The sequence below is a fragment of the Gadus chalcogrammus genome, chromosome 4 (assembly GCF_026213295.1).
Source record: "Gadus chalcogrammus isolate NIFS_2021 chromosome 4, NIFS_Gcha_1.0, whole genome shotgun sequence".
NCBI lineage: Eukaryota > Metazoa > Chordata > Actinopteri > Gadiformes > Gadidae > Gadus > Gadus chalcogrammus.
In genome coordinates, this window is record NC_079415.1 from 3,708,817 (window position 1) to 3,721,793 (window position 12,977).

Here is a 12,977-nt window from a genome sequence, read left to right on the forward strand (position 1 = left end):
ACTTCGCCCTCATCAGACCCGCCGCTGGGTTTGTTTGTGATACCTGGGGTTTGCCCGGGCATGCCCGGACACACATCCCGGCCTCACATCCTGGTCCACTCTCTCACACTGCCCTTATCTCTCCTCTCTCCTCTCTCCTCCTCTCCCTGCCTTTAACTCTCCTCCTCCTTTCTCCTGCTTCCTCTAAGTCTCCTCTCTTCTCCTCCTCACTCCCTTCCTCTAACTCTCCTCCTCCTTTCTCCTGCTTCCTCTCTGCCCTTAACTCTTCCTCCTCCTTTCTCCTCCTTCCATCCTGCCTCTAACTCTCCTCTGTCCTCCCTCCAACTCCCCTCTCATCCTTTCTCCTCCTCACACGTTTCCCTCATCTGTCAAACCCCTTTTGGCCGCATGGTCTAGGACTCGTTTCGTTTCCCTCCCCGCAGTTCCCATGGATACGGCCTCCTCCTCCCACCACCACAGGCCACATCCCATCAATCTACGGCTGCGAGCGAGTCCTTCGCCTGATCCTAAACGGCAGGAACGCTCGGCCCCCGGTCCACGTCCTGCTCACTTAAACACACGCGGTCCTGGGTTGGGGGTGGGGGGGCGGGGTGGGGGGGGGGGCGTAACGCAGAACATGTGTTCCTCAACCGGCGGAGCACAAATCGCTACCAACAGCTTCTGCCTCGGCAATCAGCGGCTGCGGCGCCATGACGCCTCGGAATGTTTTAACGAGGGCTCGGACCGTGGAGGCCAACTCAGGGCCCGTGGTCAATAATACCGACGGAAATATATATATATATCTATATAAACATATACACATACATATACACATACACACGTATGTGTAAGAGTACGGACATGTCTCGCTGAATTAATCCCCGATGACGTCATTTTATAACAACTGGCAGGGTCACGGTGCGAAACGTATTACGACTCTGTTCATGTTACCGATATTTGGTCCCTCATTGTTTTGAAAATGAACGCGGCCGAAACAGAACAGAACATAATGGATGCAAACTGATGGTTGAAGGACAGTGTTAACCATTATTTTGCTTCCACTGCTTATGCCCTGGAATGATTTATCGAGGTTCAGAGGATGCGAGTGGAGAGGTTAACTCAGGGGACGTGGTTGATAATTGCGACCGATTACGTAAATATATATACGCTGAAGTAGGTGACATATACGAACATGTCTTGATTTAATTAAACAGTAAATTGTCTGCATCTATACAGCGATTTTCTAACCAGTGGCCAAGCGCTGTACAATACTGCCTCACACTCACCCATTCAAGCACCCATTCAAACACCGACGGCGGTGTCAGCCTTGCATGGTGACATCCGGCTCGTCGGGAGCAGTGAGGGTGAGGTGTTTTGCTCAGGGGCACCTCGACACTCGAACCAGCAACCTTCCAGTTACCAGCCAACCCGCTCTACCTCCTGAGCGACATGCCGCCCCTACGATTACGCCCGGTTACGTCATTTAATAATGAGGTTTTGACGGAGCTGAATCTTGGATCGTGACAGCCAATAACACAGGAACTAATACTGCATATTATTGGGTCGCTGTTATCTTCGGCGGGATATCCACAGGGAGGAGGCCACTGAGCTGGTAGGCATGAACAGAAATAGATTTCATCATCTCAACACATCATCATAAGTGCCGGTATTATGCTGCTCCTCTGATGTGGGGAGCTCTTTTTGATTCCCTAAGTAGTGCGTCGGACTGGGAATCTATCAGCCGAAAGCTTTTAGTGGAGAAGACGTGTGCCGCGCGGAGCGCACTTCCAGATCCAATTAAAGTAAACAACCCACAATGCACCTCTGTGGCGCTCAACTCATCCTCCGGGTCCTTAAAACATCAGGCAGCCGGCTTAATGTGAAAGCAATCGTGTTTGATGTCACTCCTCGTACAATGGGGAACAGGGTACGGGGTAATCCCAAGATTTGAATCAATAATGCCGGAAAGGTCGGCTGTGGACGTTAGGGAATCGAACCCGGTGCCTTTCTTGGTGGGGGTCGGGCACCCTGGTCTCTACACGATCCAGCACCAGTTGGGAGCCTGCTTGGGGGGGTGATCATCTGAGAGAAACACAGGTTTCACATTTCTTCAACCTCAACCTTGAAGAGCTTCTTCTCTCAGATGTTTCCAAATGCTTCCCGTTCTTTGGGCTTCAACGTCAGGCTTGTGAGAACTGAATGTCTGGACTCTCCTCATGGTTAACCTGCCGCCCCCCCCCCCCCCCCCCCTCCCCCCATTACTGATTTTGAATGTTTGCCGTGTACGTATGTACGTCAATTATGGCACCCATTGCACTCGTGATCATCCCTGGAGGGATCACCCACTCTGCGTGCCTTCTCAAGATTTCTTCCTTGCTAATTAAGGGGGTTTTGGGTCAGGTGAGTGTCATCGAAATATGACCCGTTAAGCCCTTTGAGACTGTACCGGTGATTAAGGGCTATACAAATACAATTTCATTGAATCCAAGATTGGCTTTTAAATCCAAGATTGATTGAGTTCTCGACATCGCTCCAGAAACCTGTGGATCCTATGACGGTAAACCAGCCATCATTAGCACTAGTAGCTTACTGAGGAGTCCTTTGAGTCAGTAGAAGGATGTAGCCAACAGTATGTTGCAGAATATGAAGGCGTCATCTATCCCTGCATGCTTTCACGACGCCTTTTACATGTGCGTGGAGCGGGAGTCATTGCAGGCTCCTACCCATTGTATAGTCAAAGAGAATTGGCCACTTATTTTCCATTATCAAGAATGCCTGAGTGACTCGCTTAACTTGTCGGGCACAAACTCCCACGCGTTTGTTCTGATTGCTGCAGCGGCATGCTAATCAATGTGTTAACACAGAGCCACACGGGAATAGCTCTGTCCATCGCTGGGGCTTTCATCTTAGATGGAGCCTCAAGGTCGAAATCAAAAGTATACCGCTACTGTGGATACAGCACTCTTGTGTGTGCGTGTGCGTGTCTGTGTGTGTGTGCGTGTCTGCGTGCGTGCGTGCGTGGCCAATTTTTGATTGCTTCTAACGACTAATTATCTTAAGTAATTCATTCATATAAAGTTTTACTTTTCAAGCAGCGGAAAGTAAGTGAGTGTTTCAAGAAGGACAGAGGGGGTTTGGAGGGCTTAAGTTGGTCGGAAATGCTTTCAGAGAGTTTGCAGATAAATAGAGTGTATGGGACAGGCATAGGGCTTAAACCAGCAAAGATCCATGTTGTTTGAATGAACAAGCCCCAGGGCTTACAGCAGACAAGATCCAGGTAGTTTGAATAAGCACCAGGGCTTGAACCAGAGAAGACCCATGTTGAATGTATAAGCACCAGGGTTTAAAGCAGACGAGATCCATGTTGTTTGAACTAGCACCAGGGCTTAAAGGAGACAAGATCCATGTGGTTTGAGTGAGCACCAGGGCTTAAAGTAGACAGGATCCAGGTTGTTTGAATAAACACCAGGGCTTAAAGCAGACAGGATCCAAGTAGTTTGAATAAGCACCAGGCCTATGGTATAGCTGAGGAACCTAAGGAGCCGGTAACGACCATGCAGTCACTGTGAACGATCAAAGTCGTGTAGCAGGGAGAGTGCAGCACGTCTAGGGTCTTGGATTATAATTGGCTGTTGAGATTTCAGACCTGGTCAGCTGTTAGAAGGTGATTTGTTGGTTACGTTTGGGTTTAATCCAGTGATCGGTTTGACTTTCTCGTCCATATTTATTTCTTAGCCCAGATACTTGATATGGTCTCCAGGTTTGAACACACACAAACCTTTGGTCAAATTTGGCATTTAAAACAATCATTGATTCTCAAGTCCCTCCAACATTTATTTGTGTCACATAGCAGAAATGAGTCACTTCCCTCTCGGGTTTGAACAGTACTTGGCACTATCCAAGATGGAGGGCCCACTTCTGACGAGAGAGCGCCGTTTTCCGTTCCAAAGAGTTATTGTGTTGTCTTCTCAGTTTGTTCCAGCCAAGCACAGAGTTATATCTCAAAGGTAAATGGCCTGCATCTATACAGCCATTTTCTAACCAGTGGCAACTCAAAGTTTACAATACTGCCTCACATTCACCCGTTCGTACACATATTCACAAACCATCAGCGGTGTCAACAACGCAAGGTGACAGCCAGCTCGCCAGGAGCAGTCGGGGTGAGGTGCCTTGCTCAGGGTCACCTCGACACTCGGGAGCCAGGGATAAAAGTAGCAACGTTCTGGTTACCAGTCAACACTCTTTACCTCCGGATCAACATAACACCCCCTCTAAAGATATATTACGCAATTGAAAGATATATTACGCATTTGAAGACTGTTCTCAGGAAACGTGGGTAGTGGCAGTTAATCTAAGGGGTCCCTTTGGTTATTTTAAGACGAGGTTGAGGGTAATAATTCCCTGACGGCCTATTCATCCTCTGTGCTGTCCACCATTTCTGTTAACTGATCGTATATCAGTTGATACCCATGGATAAACTTCCTATTATACTTACACACACACACACACACCCACGCATACTCCTCAGAACACACACACACACACACACACACACACACACACACACACACACACACACACACACACACACACACACACACACACACACACACACACACACACACACACACACACACACACGGTGAGAAATGACTCAAAGTGATGACATCTGACGTTCCGCAGAGTACAGACGCTTCCGTGGTGAATGAAGCGTGCACATGTGTGCTCCGTGCACATCTTCCCTACATCTGTTCCATTCGCGCACGACACAACTCAAACCATCATGACAATAATAATAATAGTATTCATAATCCCCTTCCTCTCTGCGGCGCTGCTCTGGTTTGGGTTCTCCCTGACATGAAGACGGAGGTCATGCTCGTATCCGACGGCCAGTAAGTCACTTAGCAGACGCTTTTATCCACAGCCACTTGCAGCGAGGTTTAGGGATCTAACGGCCGACTTGGGGCTCAGGAGGTAGAGCGGGTTGGCTGGTAACCGGAAGGTCGCTAGTTCGATCCCCGGCTCCTCCTAGCTGAGTGTCGAGGTGTCCCTGAGCAAATCACCTCAACCCCTGACTGCTCCCGACGAGCTGGCTTTCGCCCTGCATGGCTGACGCCGCCGTCGGTGTGTGAATGTGTGCGTGAACGGGTGAACGTGAGGCAATATCGTAAAGTGCTTTGAGTGGCCACTGGTTAGTTAGAAAAGCCTTACGTAAATGCAGTCCATTTACCGTACAACACACCGACAGGTAGAATGGAGACATCGGGGCTCGAAGCAGAAGCACTCCACTCCCCTGAGCCCAGTTACCGTTCTGTTATGAGGGGTTTTATGCTAAGTCGATTAACGTCCGGGAGCACAGGGCCACACACGGGTCCTTCTGTTGTACCAGGGGCTTTCTTTATCCAACGTGACTGACGATGAACAAAAGGGCAAAGGACGGAGCTATCTCACTGCAGGAAGCTCACCGCTGGGTTGAGGACTAAACCCAGAGGGGGGGGGGGGGGGGGGGGGGGAAGAGACAGAGAGAGAGAGAGAGAGAGAGAGAGAGAGAGAGAGAGAGAGAGAGAGAGAGAGAGAGAGAGAGAGAGAGAGAGAGAGAGAGAGAGAAAGAGAGAGAGACTAAATCAGTGGAAGGGATCTGAATACCTCCTTGATACCTCTCTCCATGGTTAGCTGGTCATTTGGGCACCGGCCGTGAGTCATGTGGAGGACCATTCAGCGGCCTCAATTATTCTCTCTCCTGATAAGACGACGAACAAAGGCAGCAAAGTGTCCGGGAGTGTGTTGTTTTTGAGTGTGCATGGCTATTAGAGTGTTTGTGTCGCCATGACGACGTTAATGTATGGACACGGTGGAATAGGTGTGCACAAAATGGTGGACGAGGGTTGTTGTGTCTTCCAGATGTATATTAATACGTCTTTGGGGCTGAAGTCTGTAAATGTAAAACTATTGAGACAGTACTTGAATGTATGGCAAAGTATTACCTAGTCATGTACTATAGTTATAACCTGGTACCATCGTTGATGTATCCATGTATTTGTTCATATGCTGGAACACACACACACACACACACACACACACACACACACACACACACACACCCCACACACACATAAATCATCCGTAACATCAAATCAATCATGTTCACAGCAAGCCATCAGAAACATCGACCCCTGTTGCCATGGCGTTAAACGACCTCCAATTAGCCGAGCGACTGATTGGATGCCGGGACTGAAACGCACCTGGATAAAATCAGGTGTTTCATTCAGTTCACATCTGGAAGCCGTCCAGTGTCCTCTGGATTCCTCTGTTCTCCCTGCTGTGGGGAGGCGCAGGCATCGCCCAGAAGGAAATTGAAGGCATTTATTGTTGAGAAAAGCAAAACATGTAAGTTGGTCCTGGCGCTTGTACTTGATATAACCTTTTGTACTTACAGACCTCACCCTTTATCACGGTATATGAGGTTTCGCCGTTTCTTTGAACTCGGCTTGTTGGTGATAGAAGCAGAGCTAGATCATGTTTTATGGTCACCCTTGCCGTTTTATTTTTCGCCTCTTCCCCTTTTTTATTCAAAATGTCCTTTCTAGTGACGTCTGCACTCCAACCGTTTGAATGCCAAATGACGCAAATAAGAAAAATCCAAACATTCTTTCATATGACAAGGAAGGAAGGCAAGAGGCCGAACTAAGCGCTAGGTGCAGAGCCAACTGCTAGGTGCCGAGGTAACTACTAGGTTAAGTGCTAAGGGCTAGGTGCAGAGCCAAGCGCTAGCTGCAGATATAAGCGCTAGCTACAGATATGAGCGCTAGGTGCAGAGCTAATCGCTGGATGCTGAGCTAAGCGCTAGGTACAGGAACAACATTCTGGAACCATCTCGGTGAGAGTACCACTTGCTGTTTGGTTGAGCCAAAATGACCACCCCCCCTCACCCCCACCCTCACCCCCAGCGTGGGAGAGTTTTGCGTGATTGAGGGTTTGAATGATGCAGGGGGGCGTGGTGAGACTCAATGTTCCTGCTTGAAATTTGAAACTGCCATTTATAATCAGTGGCGAGAGAATAATGCAAACGGTCTGAAAAACCGGGCGAGATAAATGCAGGGAGTGGCCGTCGAGTTTGTCGTTCTTCGCAGGCCTCGAGCGTGTGTTTAGCAACAAGTGCTACTGAGCTCACCAGCGAATCCCACTCAAGAGACTGCGTCAGTGCAAGTCCACGATGTGGAAGTGTATTGATCTCGGCGTTCACCCCTCCGATTGCCAGAATACGTCGCTCGGTGTTTGAGTTATTCTGGGTTCTAAGGTTTACATTTACATTTATATTTAGGGGCATTTAGCAAACGCTTTTATCCAAAGCGACTTACAATCAGGACACTTGTCAGAAGAAGGAGAAACAACAAACATATCGCTGTTGGTACATAGAACCAAGGGCTGAGCACCTACAATCACTAGGTTAACCCATTCCCCGTATACAACAGAGATAGCTTTGACACTAGTCTTTTCCAAGGTTTGAGTTACCAAAGTTTAAACCTTCTCTCCGTCTCCATGAGTCTCCCCCGCTCGCCCTCTCTCTCTCTCTCTCTCTCACCAAGAGCGGCGCCTTTCTAGTCCAGGAGAAAAGAACAGGATGTCCACTCGCCACACTTTTATCCGTCAGATTCGCGAAGGCCACCTACGTCACGCTTCTCCTCTCCGAATACACCGTCCGCGCCGCCGGCTGACAGGAAGGTGGGCGCCTCGCAGATTCTCCTATTTTATACCTTCGTCCTTTGTGGCTATTCTTAGACGCATTCATCCATCTGCGCTCGCTGTCCGCTGGCTCCAGCCTGCTCTCTCCCCCCCCCCCCACCACACACTCCTCCTCTCCGTCGGGGTGCTGTGAGTAATCACCTGCTCCCACCCCTGTCGTTCATCCTAACAGGTGAGGTCAGGGTCTGCTGTCTGTGTGTCAGAAACACGGCCCCGGGGGGGCGCTATAGTGGTTCCGTCCTACCGGAAAATGAGACGAAAACAAAACAGATTGAAAAAGGTTTCGACGCTCGAACACCTGAACTTTTCCGAACCGTACAGAAGCAGAGCCGCGTTTCAAAGCCGTCTCGTCAAGATCGATCGATCGATCGGTCTTCACGAGACGGCTTTGAAACACGGTTCTGCTTCGATCGATCGATGAATTACACCACAGTCCCAAAAAAGGTGCTCCAGTTTCTGAATTAGCAAGCCACCGGACTAGTGTAGAATGACACAAAAGGCCTTTTGTTCAGCCCTGTGTCCTACCATTTAACAACGACGTCAACCTTTCAGTTAGCTTCAATGCCTGTGTAACCGAACGGCCACAAATTCACTGACAATTTGACTCTTGATCAAAATACACTCAAACCGACGTCTCTCTCTCTCTCTCTCTCTCTCTCTCTCTCTCTCTCTCTCTCTCTCTCTCTCTCTCTCTCTCTCTCTCTCTCTCTCTCTCTCTCTCTCTCTCTCTCTCTCTCTCTCTCTCTCTCTCTCTCTCTCTCTCTCTCTCTCTCTCTCTCTCTCTCTCTCTCTCTCTCTCTCTCTCTCTCTCTCTCTCTCTCTCTCTCCAGGCATTGAAGCTAACTGAAAGGTTGACGTCGTTGTTGTTAAACGGCTCTTTAAATGGTAGGACACAGGGCTGAACAAAAGGCCTTTTGTGTCATTGTACAGTAGTCCGGTGGCTTGCTAATTCAGAAACTGGAGCACCTTTTTTGGGTCTGTGGTGTAATTCATACACTGCTGCCCCCACACACACACACACACACACACACACACACACACACACACACACACACACACACACACACACACACACACACACACACACACACACACACACACACACACACACACACACACACACACACACACACACACACTAGTAGCACCACCGCCACCAATTTCGCGAAACTCAATTCCTCTAATAGCCCCGCTCTCAGCTCCCGTCTCTCCGCTGCCTCGGAGGTGTGCGGGAAATGATAGCCTCCCTCGGTGTCCTATTTAACAAGGACCCCTGGGGTGAGCCACCACATCCCTCCCCCTCTCCCCCCCCTCATCTCTCTCCCCTATTGTGTCTCGGTCGTTGCGGTCGGTTCAGCGAGTGGAGAGACGGCCTCGCCCAGCCTTGCCTTGGGAAACTCCCAGAAGTTAAAAGCAAAACTTGATATTGACGGAGAGGCGCGGCCCGGTCCCTTCAGAGTCTAGACAATGCTGCGAAAACCGCTTCCCAAAACCATTATGAGGATCGTCAGCCTCAGGGCGAAGTATTCCTGGGTTTATTATTCCTAAATTTTGTTTGGGTTAAGAGACGTGAATGGGAGTTGTGTTGGGAGAAGGATGCGTGTCAGGTTCACGGTTAAAGTTGCGTAGTCTTCGACGATATCGTCATCAATTACACGGGGAAAAGACACCGGTCGTTCATTTGGCGTCGAACCTCGAATTTACCGACCGACTTTGTTTGCCAAGGATTCCAAAAACATGACTGACAATTGTTTATCAGCGAGGCTGCAGTTTCAATTCCAGATGGGACACACAAGGTTACACTGAGGAAGACAGGGCAGCAACAGAACTGTGGTGTGACATACAGAGTCGGAAACCAAAAGCTTATCAAACGCCAAATTTTAGAATGTAGCATTCTATTCATCAAGAACGGAGGAATCCAGAGTGTATTGGAGTGGCTTCCAAATGGGATCTAAACAAACCCCCTAATTTGAAAGACCCCCTCCAGGTGTGTTTTAGTCCCTGCATCAAAACAGTCGCTCGGCTAATTGAAGGTCGTTTAGCACCATGGCAACCGGGTAGATAAGGGAACAGGGTTGGATGTTTCTGAGGGCATGCTGTGAACACAATTGATTTGATCTTACTGATGCGAAATCACCGCGACTGGCGGGGCCTTTTAAAACAGCCGGTCGATCCGTCAACACGGGCCCCTGCCGGCCCCGGGGCCCTTTAACGAACCTGAAGAGTCAAAAGCACTCGCAGTAACAGGGTTTTATGCATGTACCCGTTTAGTTTTTGCGCACAAGCAGGGGCGTCTCTCCGCGCCGCTTGACGGTTTGATTGCGGTTTTATTTATCGTAGTGTTGCCCCGAGGCGAGAGCAGGAATAACAATCAGGCGGACATATTGTCACAGGGTGAACGTTAACAGTACACAGACTTTAAAACGGAGAGCACGAGCGAGAGTGGAGAGACACCGAGAGAGGGCAAGAGAGAGCGAGAGAGAGAGAGAGAGAGAGAGAGAGAGAGAGAGAGAGAGAGAGAGAGAGCCAGAGCGAGCGAGAGAGAGCCAGAGCGAGCGAGAGAGAGAGAGAGAGAGTCAGATGGCGAGATAGAGAGCGAGACAGAGAGCGAGCGAGAGAAAAAAAGAGAGTTGGATTGAGATAAGGAGCTAAAGGGAGAGAGAAGGTGGGCGTTCCTCCTCTGAGGCTGTTGTTTGCATTGGAATCAGAGACAGCGATCTGTTGACTCGGGGGGGGGGGCGCTACGACCCCCCCCCCCCCCCCCGGTACAACCTGGGAACGCCGAATTCCCCGCGGAGGAACGCCTTAGCGTTGTGTTGCGTTGTGTCGTGATGCCCGTGCTACGAAGGCTTCCTGGCAGCCGTCCCAAACTATCTGATTTCCCATCAGCCACTAATTGCTAATCATCTCGTTGGGGGCCAGCTGGTCTCATTAGCGAGATACGACCCACCGGTAACCGGGACCCTCCGCTGTGGGTTTCCGCTCCGTGTTATCAGCCCACAGAGTGTGTGTTGCAGTGTTGGTGTGTGTTATCTGGCCCTGGCTGGTGCGTGTTGTAGTTTTGGTTTTTGTTGGTGTGTGTTGTAGTGTTGGTGCGTTATCTGGCCCTGGCTGGTGTGTGTTGTAGTGTTGGTTTGTGTTGGTGTGTGTTGTAGTGTTGGTGTGTGTTGGTGTGTGTTGCAATGTTGGTTTGTGTTGCTGTGTGTGGTAGTGTTGCCGTGTGTTGTAGTGTTGTCGTGGGTTGTGGTGTTGTAGTGTTGCTGTGTGTTGTAGTGTTGTTGTAGTGTTGCCGTGTGATGTAGTGTTGCCGTGTGCTGTAGTGTTGCCGTGTGTCGTAGTGTTGCCGTGTGTCGTAGTGTTGCCGTGGGTCGTAGTGTTGCCATGTGTCGTAGTGTTGCCGTGGGTCGTAGTGTTGCCGTGGGTCGTAGTGTTGCCGTGTGTCGTAGTGTTGCCGTGGGTTGTAGTGTTGCCATGTGTCGTAGTGTTGCCGTGTGTCGTAGTGTTGCCGTGTGTCCTAGTGTTGCCGTGTGTCCTAGTGTTGCCGTGTGTCGCCATGGGTCGTAGTGTTGCCGTGTGTCGTAGTGTTGCCGTGTGTCGTAGTGTTGCCGTGTGTCGTAGTGTTGCCGTGTGTCCTAGTGTTGCCGTGTGTCCTAGTGTTGCCGTGTGTCGTAGTGTTGCCGTGTGTCATAGTGTTGCCGTGTGTTGCTGTGTTGCCGTGTGTCGTAGTGTTGCCGTGTGTCGTAGTGTTGCCGTGTGCTGTAGTGTCGGTGTTCCTTTGCGTTGGGATCGCCGTGGAGATGGGGTCCCGGGCCGGGAGATGACAGGGAGGGGGGGGGGGGGGGGATAAGTGCCGGCTTGTCCTCCTTTACAGCTTGTCCCGTGGACACGGCTAAATGGGACCGTTGAAAGGCGAGGCAATCTGATCTGGGGATGGGGGGGGACAACTCACTGCAGCTTACGTCTCTGACCTGCATAGAGACCTCTCCGACGAGAGACCATCCCTGAGGGGGGCAGGGATGGTCTCTCGTCCTGCTTGAACGTCCTGGCACTTAATGTACGCCCTTATTGTATGTTGTACATCCTGCCACTTAAAAATAGAACTACATCTTGTTGCATCTTATCCTAGCTATCTTTGTTGTATACGGGGAATGGGTTAACCTAGTGATTGTTAGTGCTTGGCACAATTAACATCCTTACTGTAACGGCATTGATGTATTGTTTTTCCTCTTTCTTCTGACAACTGTACTGAATGTTTTGACTTATTGTAATTTCCTTTCGAAAAAATGTGAGTGCTAAATGCCCCAAATGTAAATGAGAGCCAACCTGTCCCTCTAATAAACCCAATGGTTGAATAATCTCTTCACACACCGTCTCATGAATAGGGCTATTTAAATGCCCGCTGAAATAGATATGGGCGCATGTCATAATAAATACAAATATGGGCGCCTTCAGCCCTGGACTTGGCAGAGGTGGATCTTGGCAGTGGGAATGGCACGGTAGGTTTTATAGGAATCAGCAGGCATCATTTCCAGATTCCTCATTTATTTATCGGGAAATTGTATCAACGCCAACCAACTGTCAACATAGTTACATACTGGAGTGGTGAGAGGCATTCTGGGAAGGCGTTTCCCAGAACAACATTGGAGACTTGTGTCACATGGAGACAGACAGAGAGACAGAGAGAGACACACAAGAGAGAGACAGAGACACAGAGAGAGACAGACGCAAAGAGAGACAGACACAGAGGGAGAGCAAGAGAGAGAGAGCAAGAAAGAGAGAGGGAGAGAGACAGAGACCAAGTTAGAGAGAGAGGGAGAGCAAGAGAGAGAGAGCAAGAAAAAGAGAGAGAGAGACAGAGGGAGAGCAAGAGAGAGAAAGAGAGGGAGAGAGAGACGGACAGAGGGAGAGTAAGAGAGAGAGACAGAGAGAGAGAGAGAGAGAGACACACACACAGAGCAACAGACAGACAGACCGAGAGAGAGTGACAGACGGACCAAGAGTGGGAGACAGACAGACAGTGATGGAAACACACACAGAGCGACAGACAGCCAGACCGATCAACAGAGGTAGGCGACCTCTATCCCACAGGAAGTGGTCGGCTATATTTACAGCCCAACGGAGCGCTGTATGCCGGCGGTCACGTCCTCGATCGGAGTGCCAGGCCCTCTGGTCGCTCACACGGAGAAACAAGACGTTGGGGCCATCACAGTGTGACGCCATTGCTGCGCAGCGTTATCACAGCCCGGGGCAGACGT

The 12,977-nt window shown here is 49.9% G+C and overlaps 1 protein-coding gene across 1 annotated transcript in view; it reads left to right on the forward strand.

The window, feature by feature from the left end:
- Nucleotides 1-12,977, forward strand: part of rerg (RAS-like, estrogen-regulated, growth inhibitor) — a 29,590-nt gene that overhangs the window by 4,257 nt on the left and 12,356 nt on the right. The window lies entirely within an intron of this gene.